Genomic DNA, 12,613 nt, shown 5'->3' with positions numbered 1-12,613 from the left:
TCAACCAGTCCCCCCCGCCAACACACTAAAAACCAACCAAGATGTCCAAGATGGGTGGCAACTCCATTTCAAAGCCCCTTATCTAATGTCTTTTTCAGAGGCCTGATTATTAAGGGCTCTAAGCGGCACGGTTAATATAACTCCCTTCTCCCCTCCTCCCCTGCCACCACCCATCACATATCACAGCCTAGAACTATTTTCCAGCTAGTCACCTAGATGGAGAGGGGAGAAAAATCACCTCATCTCCCAGGTTTCCAAAGCACTCCCACTATCAAGGAGTGAAGTCAAGGTCATCTGCCTAAACCCTACCCCCAGCATGAGGCCATTTCCATATCCAAGCCTTCAGGGTGATAGAGGGGGCTAACTTATTCTGACAGCCTGCCAACAGAGCACATTCCAGAGAAAAACCAGATAAACTGGCAGGGCCAGTTCCAAGTTTCCAAAACACACACACACACACACACACATACACACACACACACACACACACACACACACACACACCCCAGTTTGGATCAACCCGGGCTCCAATAGCAACCTTCTCTCTTATTTTCAATGGCTAGGGTAACCAATCTGAAAGGTGAGGAGTACCACCAAGTCTCTAGTCCTTGAGGACTGAAACCAAAGGGGAGGGGTGAATCTTGCCCCCTTTCAAGAAGACAAATGACTAAGGTGGGAAAATTCCCTTAGGAAAGGCTTGATTAGGTCACACCCAGCATTTTTAGGGCCTTAGCCACTTGTTTGTTTTGAAGATAGAGTAAAATGGGCCACCATGAACACAAAACAAAGTATTCTGTACTTTGCCTTTTCTGGGCACATATTCCAAGTAAGGGGACTCCTTCCTTTGTTACAATGTTACTCTACCTTAAATTCATTCATATGGCACAATAAAATCTGACAGGTGACTTAATATGCAGTCTTTTGTTAGCCTGATGGGTGTAGAGTCACACAGACCTAAGAATTTTGGCCCTGTCATGCTAGCTGAGTGACCTTGGGCAGATGACTAAACTTCTCTGAGCTTCACTTTCTTCAACAACAAATGGAGGTCTTAGGTTTAAATAAGGTAATGTTGAAGAATGGGCTTAAGACAGAACCTGGCCTATCAGCCTTCCTTCCTTATCCAAATTCACCCAGAGTGGCCTCAGGAATTAGTGCAACTAAAAGAAGAGTTATGGAGTGAAGTCAGCAGAACTGTTCCCTCCTCCACAAAACCTGGCTTTGGGAGGGGAGTGTGGGGTTGTGGATGGGATGACTCAGATAATAAAACAATTCTCCAGGACCTTTCTGCCTAAGGCTTTCACATTTTATCTCTTTAATCTAAAGCTCAGCTAAAAAACAGAATAGAGAGGCAGGTGGCCCAGTATTATCTTCCCAGAAAGGGAATCCAGAGATTTTTCAAGTAACTTGCCCAAGGTCACAGGGAGACCAATAGCAGGGGCTGTCCAACCAAGCCTTCCTTCCACACAGCTAGAGGGACCCAGATCCCAGGCCCTGGAGGTCCTTCGAATGCCTTCTCCCAATGAACTGCCCCAACAAGGAAACAGTTTTCCGAGCTCTCGATAGCAAAGCCCAGATACCACTGTTTCAGGGAGACCTGAAAGATAATACAGTGGACTGAACACCTGCCCAAGTTACTGCCTAAAGCGCATGAGAAAGGAACTCAATAAACAGTGATCCAAAAGAACCAAAAGAATTGAGCAGTATCACTATAATTACTTTTGGTTTTAGGCAAAGTCCTAAAATTTCTTAAATTCCTAAAATTCCACTCCATTTTCCCTGCCTTATAAATAGAGGTACATCACAGGACATCATTACACACTCTCGCAAAAAATCACAGATATAAGCAAGTTTGAAACCAAAGACTGTCAAGCATACTGAAACCACAGGTTCTAAAATCCCCAAATTTCACAGTTAACAAACCTTTCAGAATTCCACTGGGAAAAACTTCTTCCTAAATTAAACTTAGCTAGTCAAAAAAGGAAATGAACCAATGCTGAATCATCCTTATGAATGACGAGAAAAAAATTTTTTTAATACATTAGGAATTGATCTTCAGAATGGCAGAGGGTTTGAAACGGTTTGGTTGAAACAAGCACAGGTTTATAGGACACGTGGCTCCCTGAAATCCCCCTCTATTGTAGCTCTGGTCTCAGAACAGCTTGGGACACACTTTCAAGAATAATACTGTCTTGAGCTCAACACCAGGGCACCACAAAGGACTCCTGACTGGATTTTCTCTCCATTCTGCTTAAAGGGAGTCGGCCAGCTTCCTCGACAGTTTCCTATTAGAAGAATGATCATGTAATTTACCATCCAAACCCGGACATTTTGAGAGTAGCAAAGGGTGCTAATTATTAAGGATTACACCAAGACAAGAAGCATAAGCCAGGCCTGTTCCAGGCAAGCAGTTACTTAGCCACGAGGAACGGTAAAGAACAACCCTTTAGAAAATACGAATGGTTAAAAACTCTCACAAACAGTTATTGTGAGGAAGACAGTCAGCATCTGGTGGGAAGACACAGGAACTAGAAAGACCAAGTTGAAATTAGGAAAACACTGGGCAGAGCAGAGCCTAAAACATGGGGTATAAATTAACCTGACTCTGGGTTTGTTTGTTTTTTCCCCCATCTTAAATCAATTTACAAATCAGATTCAATACTTGACTGTGACCTCCTGTGCCTTCTGGGTCTCTCTTCCTCATGATCTCCTAGTTTATCCTTTATGATTTAGTTCTTGGACTGTTTAAAGTATAAGCCATGTGGGCAGTTAGCACGGTCAACATTTATCATTAAGAAGTGAGTCACTGCACATTGTTGAAATCATTCTTTATAAAGTAAAAAATCTTCCATTTTAGATACTTCCATCAGATTCATTTAGGCCCCTCACTAACAGCAGCAAACTAGAAGCGTGAACTACTTACTAGGTCACTGCTCTGAAGATCAAGCTTAATCACTTGACCAGCAAAACAAATGTACATGCCGTGTGAGGAGTGCTGGGGGTACAAGGGTGAGCACGCCCGACGTTCAGTGTGATAACTAGATTCGGTGTCTTATTATTTTTTTTCTATGAGATACAATGCACATACCATACTAATTCACCCTTTTAGAGTCCAGTAAGTCCTCACTTAACGTCATAGATAGGTTCTGCAACTTTAAGCAAACCAACATAACAAAACCAATTTTACCACAGGCTAATTGATATAAATAAGAGTTAAGTTCCTAAGGCATCTCAACGTTATAACGAAACAATGCTGAACAAAACGGTATTTGAAGACATGCTGTATGTAATTCAGTGGCTTTTAGTAGATTCACAAGGTTGTATATCCCTGTTTTAAATCTATCTTTCTCCCCGCTTCAACTCATCTGACTGCCTCTAAAAGTCCCTATTCTCAACGAGTTTACTCATCTCTCAACAATTTTTAACTTTAATTTTTAACTTAAAGACTGTGAAACCACATTAATCAACACACAGTTCTACATACCCAGGTTAAGAAACAATACAAGGTGTCAATAAAATGCAGGTGGTCCCCAGCTCAGGCTCACACAAGGCAATCTTAATTGCTCATACCAGTCACTGGGAGTGGCCCAGGTCTGAAAACAAGGGGATGTAGACACACACTGAAGTGTAGCTGGCGGTGACCTGAGCAGAGCAGGGCCAGCTTAGGGCAACTGACTGAAAAATCAGGTCTCTCTACCCACTAACTGTGAGAAATAATTCAACACACTTATTCAGGAAGTACCTGGGTACTAACCCAAGTAGACACTCATCTCAGTTTAACATCTTCTCAAATATGCAAATACACTGGTAAAGGGATGGGCTACTATTCAAAATGACTGTTAATTATTATTTAAATTATATTTAAGACCCAGAGAAAGAAGTCTGATAAGAGAGGCAAAGACTTAATTCGTGAGCTTGGAGTGTTCTTGGAGGAACAGAATAATCTGGGTTTTAACAGCAGTCACACCTGCAGCTATAACACACTGAGCTAGTTAGCTCTTAAGGAAGCTTTACCACAACTCTTCAAAGTTAAGCAGCCTGCCCTAAACAGGTATTAAGAAGTGCAAGGGAGGCAGCCAAGTTAGGGAGTTGTTCCTCTCTGCCTCTTATTCTCTTTCCCACCTGAAGTTTAATGCCCTCAGAACACCAGCAACTATTCCTCAGTGGTGTTGTCAGCAGGCCCAGGGCTCTAAGCACAGTTTCTCTATGAAGAGTTCCTTACAAACACCTTAGAGAAGAATTTTTAGAACCCATCCCAAAGTATAGAGTATGTCTTCCAAGCAAGGACCTATGGAAGAGGTTTCCTTTTGGGCAGATGAAGGAGCACCATGCTACCCACTTTTAGAAGCATTTCCATTTAATTCATATGACCATTTGGCAAAGAATGACCTCAAATATGATGTATTTACTGATGGATTTCCTCCACTTTATGGACAGGGGAAGTGTGGTTCAAAGCAATTATGGTCCAGGATTTGATGGGATGCCCCAGCCTCTCCTGGATTTTAATCCATTTGCCTGAGACCAGAAGTCCGGTTCTTCCAAGTAACTCTGCCCTAGCCCTGGGTGTTCCTCAAGAGTCCCTGTCCAGGCTGACCTGGCAGGAAATCTGTGAAGACCTGGTATGCAAGATAACATTCAAAGTTGCTATTTACTGAGCACTTACTAAGTGTAAGTTATACAAGAGGCATTCTATTCACATTTCCAGATGGGGACACCAAGGCTCAGAGAGGTGATTTGTCCAAAACCATAAAACTAGTAAGTGGCTGAGACAAGAGTCCAACTAACGTATGTCTAACTCCAAACCTCCTATAATCCTACATTGTTAGTCTTTTTCCAAAACTGAATCAGTACACTTCCCACTCCCTATGTCAACCAGTTCTCTCTTCTCTCCCTTCCTTTTTCTCCTTTCTATTAATTGCTCGCAGCCAAGTGTCAGATCTATACCAGCTCACGACTGGCAATAAAGCTTCTGTATCATTATTTCAGGTTTGAGTTCATTACTCTGGAGAGTATTTCAGAGAGGTTTTTTGTTAACAACTTAGCCCCACTCTACTCCTAAAATGGCATCTGGAAACAAACAAACAAAACCTTTCCCTTCAAGACCCAACTTCAAAATCATGTGCACTGCAAATCTTTCCTCGGTCCCTATCACTGGGAGACAAAACTTTTTGGAAATGTCATGAACACTTACCCTACTGAGCTTTTTTCCCTTTATTCTGATATTACGTAAGGAAATTCATGCTCCTAAAAATATAAATGTGTAAAAAAATGAAAGCCCTTCCCACCTTCCCAACTCACTCCCTCAAAGCAACCCATCAATAAAGTATAACCTCCCAGATCTTCCTGGATATAGATGCATACATGTTTCATCAACTCTAGGACACTGACTGGAAGATGCAGAATGATTTTCTAAGAAACGCTGTTGCAAAACAAACCATCCCAGAATGCTTCTCACTTAGAAATCATTTTATGCATACTGAAACTTTTTAATCATGTCAATCTTGTATATATATATAAAGAGTAAAGTATAAGCAAAATAAACTGGGTAAGACAGACCTAAAACAACTTCTCAGACAGATCAATATCCATGCTTTCCACACACTATCATATTGCCCTCTGTGACAAGAGCACTGGTGACATCAAGAGCATTCTGCATTTGTTCAACAGACTTTGATGAGTGTATGCAATCACATCATGAGTCATGACCATGGCCTGGTCAGCCATGATTGTAGGACATGTTCAAATATGGAAAAAGTTTGTATCTTGGAACTCATGAAATAAGGGATACACAATTTTCCCACTGGATTGCGATGATCTCTTTACATGCCTGTTTTCCTCCTTGTAAATTTCACCAGAGCATTTTACTGATCACCATTCACTGACAACATGATCACCAAATCCCTGGCACACGGCAGCACTCGTAAATGTTTAAATGGCCAGGGACAAGTAGCAGTACTATGCAAAACCGGGAGCATCTGTATTTCAGGATGCTCCAAATGGAGGGAAGAGAGAAGGAAAGAAAAGGATGAAAAGCTGTGTATGGTTTATCAGCAGCAGGCTCATCTCTGAGATGCCATCAAGATCACCCTTTCTATCCCCTCCCTCTGCAACGTCAAGGGATACCGTCGGGACCATTCCCACTACTCAAAAAGTAAAACTACCTCTGTAAGCAGTCAGGCAAGAATTAGTTCTTAAGCCGCTTGCCAGCAAGCCTAACACACATCTCTGGAAACAACTGCTACACTCCCAAGGGGTAACAGATGAGTGTCAAATATGGAAAAGGTGGTTCTGCTCCTTTTATTGCTTCTCGGGCATAGAAGGGCATATAGTCATCCCTGTGCCCCACCCCAATTCACAGTGAAAGAGATTTTATTTTTGCTTCATCTTCACCTGACATCTATCTGAACAGAGGTGTTCTAGAAGCATTTCCCTCTTTACAATTCCTAGTCATAGAGGAAGCTGCTTCTTGCCTCCAAACCAGAGATAACACCTGCTCTTATATCCAGTTATATAGATGATAATCATTTTTACATTTTATGATTAAGGTAAAACTCAAAAGTGAAAAGAAATTAGGGAGATATTTTTAACGTACAACAACTAGAAACCTTTTATCAAGATAAAAACAGTATCAGCCCTATCTGGCCAGTATTTAAAACAAAGGCAAATTTTGAATTATGGGAATTTCTTGGCTCTGTCAGTATGAAATGCTATTAAGTAGCTTTATTTTTCTGTTTTCCTATCAATAAAAATACCTGATAAGGTCTTCTAAGTGTCCCAGATTTCAAGGTGGGGACGGGGACTGGGGGCTGACCGTTCCTTCAGCTGATGGGGCTCTTTCTAACGACAACCACCATTGTCTTCCAAAGGCTTTCAGATGAAAAGGCACCGAGGGAGAAAGGGTTGAAAGAGATTCCACCAAAGGAAGCATTGCTCACAATGGTTTCAATGGTTGCGGACTCAGTTAGCCCCCAAGACACCCCCAGCCACAGTGATGGGTGATCTGAAAATGAAGCATATCAAAATGCTATTGATAAGCTAAATTACCAGACAGCTTATCTGAGGCCCACATCCGCCATATGGTGCCCCAACTTCTGCCGCCTGTTGCTGCCACAACAATAGGCACGCCTACCCAGAAAGCACCATCGGACAGAAACCCAGCAGCAGCGGCATGCAGGACAGCTACTGTGTTTACATTTTATTTTGTGCTATTAGCTTTGTGCCTCCCCCTATCCCACCAGGGACTAGAAACACACAGACCTTCAATGGTCGAAAATACACATTACTGCAGGATACATGCGTGCACACCGCATGTGTGCACATGTACGGTATATACATCAGGTGAACAGAGAGAAAACCAGATGTCAACTCCAGAACTGGAGCTGCCTGGTGGGGGAGGGCAAGCCAGGCTCCCAGCTAGAGCTGCAAGCAGACAATGCGCTTTTCTCAAAACACTCGGGCGGGCAGGCCTTGGGGAGTGGCTATTTAAAACACTTGGCTCCTTTTATTTCACCACCATGGAAGTGAATTCGGCTCTGAAGTGCCAGAGCAAATGAAGTCATTTGGTTTCCGCAGGCTCCCTTTGCATTCTAGCAGTAGAAGTCAGACCAGACGAAAGTCGGAAGGTCCAGCTGAAGTTGTTCTTTCTTCCAATTAAAACTGATTCCACAGAGGATTTGGCGCCTGGGCTTCATTAACTTTTTTTCTTTGTAAAGACACTAACTAAGGTCACAGGAAATTTAAAGGACATTGGACACTGGAATGAATGCTGTCAAAGATAACTCCCTTCACAAAATGCCATCAAGTCAAAGTGTAAAGATGACCAGATAAGGAGATCACCTTCTAAAGGCTTGGTTGGTATAAAAGATTAATGGTGATTTTTGTCAAATGAATTCATAAGATTTCTAAATTTTTTTCTTTCTACTTTCTCTAAAAAGGTTCCTATCTTTGCAGATGTCATTGATGATAATAATTCATTGTTTTAAAGTTTACTATAATATTAGGGAAAGGACTCCAGTTTTCAAAGAGAACTCGGCAACACATAACACCTGGTTATGCAAAAATGCACAAGAAACAGGTTTGCATAGGTGCAAAGCACAAAAAAAATAAGTCTTTTTCTTAATATTCAGATCTAGTTAACTATTACATAAAGGCACTCATTTCATCCCCCCAAATTACCCACACCTAAACGGAAAGCATTCTTGGATGAACTTTTCAAATTTTCTTAAACATTCTCGGTGTAAAAAGAAAAATCTCCTTTCAAGTTAAATCGAGATTGCACTTGAACTCCATCCAAGAGCGGAGCTGAACTGAATTATGATAATTAGAAAGCTGTGCCTATAAAAAAGCAGCGCAGTTCATGCATATTTTTTTTTAAAGTTCATGCCAGAGAATATAAGTTCAATATGTTCTCACATAATTAACATTTCCCACCATTAGCAGCAGTTTTTCAGTTTATATATCAGTAAAAACAACAGCACTCGTCATTGTTGTGTATTCCCAGTCAGTAGTGTTTCAGTCACTTTACACATACAGCTAAACCTGTCAGATGCCTAAAAGCAACCAGAATTTCCCAGTGGAGACAACAGTGGCTTAAATTGTTCTTCGATAAGCTGGCTTTTTCTTTTAAACCCATTTTCCAATGCTGGGCTCTGTCCTTTAAACCAAAACTGCAAATGAAATTCTAGGACAGAGCCTTAAAACTAATGTGAAAAAAAGGCAGAAAGCATTGCATCAGGATAGTAAATACTGAGGCGGGAGCGGGGGAGTGGAGACTCATAACACAACCAGCATAGAGCCTTCCCTTGGCCTGCCACAAAAGTAGAAAAGACAGCCTCTTAAGACATCTGCCCCCCCTACCCCCCATCCAATCAGAAGAGAAACCAATGGTTTCACAGTTAGCCAGAACTCCCAGACTATGGAAACTATTTTTTTGAGAATCCTTCCAACCATGCCAAAAAACAGTGGACAAAAGGAGAACTTAAGAGCTGTGAGTGAGCCACCCTGTAAGAAACACCATCCTGAAAATCCACCCTTCTGGGCATCTCATTTGCTTTGACTAAAATAAAAATACATACATCGAAATTCTCTTATTCTGCACCACTACAAAGCCCAAATGTATCTGAAGAAATGGCTGAATTTCAACTGTGAGTTCAAATATAGGATATGGTCAAGAAAGCTTGTGAAGAGTACGTTACAGACTACGGACTCTCAATAGTTCACAGCTTTTATTTAGATCCAAATATTCTAGCGTTCCAAAAACTATCCCAGAATAGGGAAGGCCCTGAACCTCCCTGATTTCATAAGTATCTAGTAAATTGCAACACAAGAGGGTCTAACCTAGTATTTGTCAAAAAGCCGAACTCTGAAACATTAAATGCTTAAGATGAACATTACTTGATATTATCAATTTTGTGAATATGAAAGAATAAAATACATCACATGTATTGTTCAAACATGGTTTGAGATCTAAATTAAATACCACAGGGTAGTCTGTGGCTTCTACAGATAAAATAAGAAAAAGCACTGTGCAGCTATAAAAGATTTTTCCAGCCCTCAGTCAGTCTTCAATAGCTTTGCAGCAAAGCCTAAGTTTGTCAAAGGGTAAAAAGCTTACAATATACTTTTCTTGCCGAGTTCAGAAGTAGGACACTAGCACTCTACTGTTCCAATCACTGAACTCTAAAGGGAAAGCTGTAATACCCGCATTTATCAACAGAAAGGTGGTCTCTGATTTCCCTGTGGTTCTACAGAGAAAGCTGGACACTTGTTCTTGCCAGCATTCTTCAGTCTTTGGAGAAAACAGGCCCCCAAAGTTTTATCACTGAACAGATCCAACCTCTAAGCACAGCTTTCACTCAGCAATATTTTTTTTTTGATTCTTTTGCAATCTCTTTACTGGAAACAAGACAAAGTGCCTAAAGTACAAGCTTAAAAGTGTTATCTACGTACTATCTGTATGTGAACGTGGTTGTTCTATGTACACTAGATCATACATGCAGTTATTTGCACCAACCTTCTGAGAGAAAAAGCACAATTTTCATGTGCAGGCAGTATCATCATGCTCACAATTAACACATAATAGCGCATGAGATTAGAGAGGAGTAATCCCACAGATGTGCAGGCTCTTGTACAACCACCATGTATGAGATAACAATCCATTTTTGAAGCAAGGAACCTTAAAATATTGTTAATGGCACAGCTCATTTCTTCAAAAGCCTATCTAACATTTGGGATCTACATTCCGACTGTTCCTGTTACATGCTCTTTTACTAAAAATGTGACAAATATGATCTACACACAGATGATAGATATATTCTCCCCAATTTTTCTCAGTAAGAAATGCTCTCTTATATTTGCTGTTCTGCATTGTCAGAGCCAGCAAAATTCAGAATTGTTTATAAATGACTAAAGCTCAAGCAGCAAAAAAACAGAACACTGTTTTTCCTTATGACTTGTTTGTCCTTTTTCTAAAGAAAAGGGATGTCAGTCCCCAAAGTGAGTGTATGAATATATAATTGTTGCTGTAGAAAGCAAAAGAGGGATAGAGAAGAAGAGGGAAAGAAAGGAGGAAGCTGACTTCCCCCAGGCTGTACACTCCTCAACCCTTCCTTATGTGTAATTAGTTTGCTGCTGGGGCCCAGACACACACTGTACCACAATGCAAGGAAGCGCCTCTCAGTGAGAAATTCATCTCAATCTGGCTCAAACTAAGCTAAGTTGCCCACTCTTTTTAAATTTCATTAAATATATGCCATGGTGAGTCCTGGTTTATGTTTTTTTGGGAGGGATAAAAACTCTAATAATCTCTCAGTCATATTCTCTGAATTGAGTTCTATTTGTTACTTTATAAAAGATCACACAGAGGAGGACTCCAAACAAAGATTCTTTCCTATACTATTTTTATACTCTTACTGTCAAGGCAAAGTGTCACACCGGGTTTGTTTCAGACTTGTAAAAAAAAAAAGAAAGAAAGAAAGAAAGAAAAGGTATTCTAATATTCCTCTAAAACTGCGGATCAAATAATATTTATCATTTAAGTAAAAATAAAATGGTCTACATTGGCACTTTTGTACCATCAGCAAGAACCAGTAAAGGATACAGCTTATCAGTTCATTTTTATACCAACAACAAATAAAAGAATTGTAAACTCCGTTTAAAACCTGAAACCTGAGAGTTCAACACAGTTGCGCGTACAAAGAAATGCTAAACAAAAATATCTGTGACCATTTATGGAAATAGTGAAATTAGAAAAATAAGCCTTTCCCCCAAAAAATAATCAACAATTCAAAACCTCGCTGTTGACAAAGGTTCAACTAATCCATTTCTTGAGTCACTTTGTAACCAGTGCTACTATTTCCTCCTAAAGAGAAAAGATTATTACCAAAGTTAAATCTAAGTCTTGCCCTTATAAGCATTCAGATGTGTTTGGGCCCAAAGATCCTGCTATTATTTACAGAAGGGCACAAAATCCAGCAATGAAAGGATGAACCAATCACTGGGCACAGCCTTAGTTCTGTTCTCCAGCTACTGCCTGCCTCAGAGTACCCTAGCAGAGAAGCCCCCCGTTGAATAAGACACAAGCAAGATCCACAGCAGGTTGCAGAAAAGAAGCCCACTCACTACTCTGACAATGCAGGGAGATCGCATCTTCCTGAAAAGATGTGTCGACTCAGGTAACCACCTGCAGGCACCCAGCTCCACACAAGCCATCAGACCACCTCAACTTTCAGAAACAATCACAGTGAAAGGTGGCGAGGAAGAAATATGTGGTTGTCCTGAACTGAAAGGGTTCTGATCTTTTGCAATATCCATAGCATTTTTAATTTTTTCAACACTATTTTGAAATCTGATAGGTTTTGCAGACCTTTCTGTCCCAGGACCTGGGCTTCCTCCAAGGCACTGATTTTAAAACACGGCCTTTTTACATTACCGGCTCTCGCAACATCATCTGTCTCTAAGTTTCCAGTACTTACTGGGGTCAATTTTCATTTCTGCAAATCACAGGCAGCCACTTGCTTCTGAGAAGTTAACAAGCCTTCTGAGAAATGCTGGTGGCTGGTATTTCATTGTTTCATAAATATTTTTATACAGTGACACCATTCAACTTTAAATAAATCTTTTAAAAGAATTAAAAAGCAAAGAAAATTATGATCTGGGTTTTATTTCTTTTCGTGGGAGGAGAATAAGGGAAGTGTGAGCCCTCTATTGTTTCAACTCATTTAAAATGTTGCCTTAGTTTTAAAAAAAAAATACAGTTTTTTAAAAAGGAAACTCATACAAGTTGAACTTTCTTTAAAGCGGGCCTCCGGACTTTTGAAAACAAGTGTTGCTGCTACGAACAAAGACTAGAAGTGAACCCTGATTTTCTCCCCTTCTGGGGATCATTTCTCTTCCAATAAACAAACAAATCCCCCAGTATTTCCTACCGAAGGGAAGTTTTCCAGGGAGAGTCTCCTCCAGGGTTTGGTGGTAACTGCGACTCAGTCTTTTTTGGACACAATGTTTCTGCTGACTCCTGAAAATTTTCCACTTGAATGTGCAATGAAGCGGCGGCGGAGGCAGCAACAGTCCTGGAGAAGCAGCAAAGACGACCGTGCCCTCTTTCATCTTTGAGAAG

The 12,613-nt window shown here is 40.7% G+C and overlaps 1 protein-coding gene across 1 annotated transcript in view; it reads right to left on the bottom strand.

The window, feature by feature from the left end:
- Nucleotides 1-12,613, bottom strand: part of TEAD1 (TEA domain transcription factor 1) — a 252,398-nt gene extending 239,785 nt beyond the window's left edge. The window contains exon 1 of the mRNA XM_015596482.2: nt 12,423-12,613. The gene's annotated coding sequence lies outside the window, so the exon portion shown is untranslated. The remainder of the gene's footprint in view (nt 1-12,422) is intronic.

This window comes from Pteropus alecto, unplaced genomic scaffold (genome assembly GCF_000325575.1).
Source record: "Pteropus alecto unplaced genomic scaffold, ASM32557v1 scaffold461, whole genome shotgun sequence".
NCBI lineage: Eukaryota > Metazoa > Chordata > Mammalia > Chiroptera > Pteropodidae > Pteropus > Pteropus alecto.
Note: the sequence above shows the minus strand (reverse complement) of the source record. Positions and strands in the feature narration are given on the sequence as shown.